The sequence below is a fragment of the Rhipicephalus sanguineus genome, chromosome 9 (assembly GCF_013339695.2).
Source record: "Rhipicephalus sanguineus isolate Rsan-2018 chromosome 9, BIME_Rsan_1.4, whole genome shotgun sequence".
In the NCBI taxonomy this organism is placed as follows: Eukaryota; Metazoa; Arthropoda; class Arachnida; order Ixodida; family Ixodidae; genus Rhipicephalus; species Rhipicephalus sanguineus.
In genome coordinates this window covers 73622332-73624696 of record NC_051184.2, presented here as the reverse complement: position 1 = coordinate 73624696, position 2365 = coordinate 73622332, and positions in this window count along the sequence as shown.

Here is a 2365-nt window from a genome sequence, read left to right as displayed (position 1 = left end):
TTCTTATCATTGACCGCCTGAGTTCCGCAACTCCAAGGCGTTCTCTCAACTTGTACTGCCTGCACAACGAGGTTCTATACCGTCACACTATGCATCCCCCACGGTCCTGACCGCCTTCTAGTCGTGCCTTCGCACTTGCAGGCAGATGTTCGCCAGCTTGAAAATGAGCCTACCGCCAGTCGCTTTGGGGTCCCAGCACTTATGATCGCTTCTGGCACCGTTTTTTTTTCTTTTTGCCAGGCCAGCACGGTTAGCCTGTCTTGGACTATCTGACTGTTCTGTTAAGCAGAAACGCTTATTAGTCAGTTCCTGATTTGTGTTCGCCTTGTTCCGCGTTTGTGTGTGTGCTTTTTTTCCATGTGTGTATAAATTGCGTTCGAAACCTGCAAACAGTATTGTCGGTTTGGAGGACCGTCCACATTCCCAAGAGTGATAAATTGAAGCATGCTCTTCCTATCAAATATGGGTAAAGGATGAGGGGTACTGGGGGAAATACAAAGTGGTTTCCGGAAACAAAGGAGTTTAGAGTGCAATCTATTCTCATGGATGCGGTGCACTGAAATAGGTGAAAAGGAACACGGGCCCCAATGGCGGCATTTCTGCGTATCGAGGAAGCCTATACAACAGTGTGATTTAAGAAAACTTGTTGAAGGAAAGAAGCTAACTTTTAAGGGCTCGTTTTTCGTTGTTAGACACAATAATAATGAGGGCTAACGGACAATAATGCCACGGAAAGTATAGGTGATGTTACTTGTAGTGATTAGGATATCAATGTAAAGAAAGTAATGTGGACTAAAAGATAACTTGCCGCCGGCAGGGACCGGCGGCAAGTTCTTTTTGTTAAACACGCAACACACACAGCGCTCGTGTGTGTTGTGTATTCTTGCCCATTGTCTCAGTTGCGCTGTGCCTTCCCATTGCTATGAACCAACTAGCCCAGACCAATGTCTTACTGTAACGTATTTAGTTACTTCTTTTTTGGGTAACGCATACAACAATGGTATTGCGGGCTAAGTCGTACCGAGCCAAAAATGAGGGGATGCGCCCTATGCGGTGCGTGTGGAGAGGAGAAGGAAATGGCTGAACACCTGATACTTTTCTGCAAAGGGCTCTACCCTAAAGTTCAAGGCGATTGGACTGAAGTTTTCAAATCATGGAGTTTTATAGACTTTAGGCAGGTAGAAATAACCAGGAGGAGGCTATCTGACTGATGGCTAAAATCAAGGCACGAAGGAAACTTAGCCTTTCGCTACATATAGTTAAAACTTTATTATGAGTCACGGCTACGTTGCGTGAGCCGCCGCCCGATCACAAAGGTACAGCCCCATCCATTCATCCATCGATCCAGCAAACACTGAGCGCAAAATCCTCTTTGAAAGCCCTTACCTCCTGCTTGGCACAAAGCCAGCGCGCGCAAGGCGCTTTGCGGCCCCAGACTATTGGGTCCCTTATCAGAAAATTCTCTACTACCTGTGACACAATGCGTCATATCTGCTGCTGTATCTTTCAGGATAGCATTCGTTTGGATAATGTGTGGTAGCCAGATAAGATATATCCCCGTGGTTTTGTGCACCGGCGGAAAAACAGTCTACAATAGGTTCATTATGACGACTAAAACTGCGCTAAAAACACAAAGACAAAGACGAGGAACACAGGACTCGCGCAGTTTATTCTAACGTGGACAACCGCCTGTATAAGTAATTACAGCCGTTAAGTTCTTCATCGTTTTTTGACCTCTTGTACGATGATACAATTCTAGCTTAATATCCCGTCGTCTTTTTCTGAATAGTGCAGACGTAGTAATATACTCGGCACAGCAGAAAGAAGCGCACTGGTCGAAAGATGACTTTGTCACTAAGGCTTTCACTAATCGGTCAACGTGAAAAAAAAAACAATCTACAAAGTTACTAAAAAAAAGTGCACGATCCCGGCAAGCCCATATTCGCCCGGCGGCTACTTTTCACTCAACGCTAGCCTCTGGCTTTAAAACGGGGCGTTTAGAAAGTGGCCAACTTAGCGCTTTCATGGCGAACTCCAGGCGGCGCGCGTGACGGCAACAACAGACGCAGGTGTTTACGCTCTCTTTAATAATGCAGCTACGCTGTTTCTTATGCAGCATGAGAGGTTGGAGGGAAAAAATGTTTCGAAGGTGTTTCGCTTCTTGCCACAACATTGCACATCTGCTCCAACACTCGGAAGTGCAAGAACTTGTTTCAATTGTGCCTTTGACTAAGATAAGAAGCGCAACTGTGAAAAGTGAGAACAATCGTGCATTGTCTCCTGCTAAGCATGTGCACAAATGCGCCGAAAAGAAAAAAACACAGCGGGTGTGAGGAAGCCTCAAGCCAAATCTGTATTTTTTCTC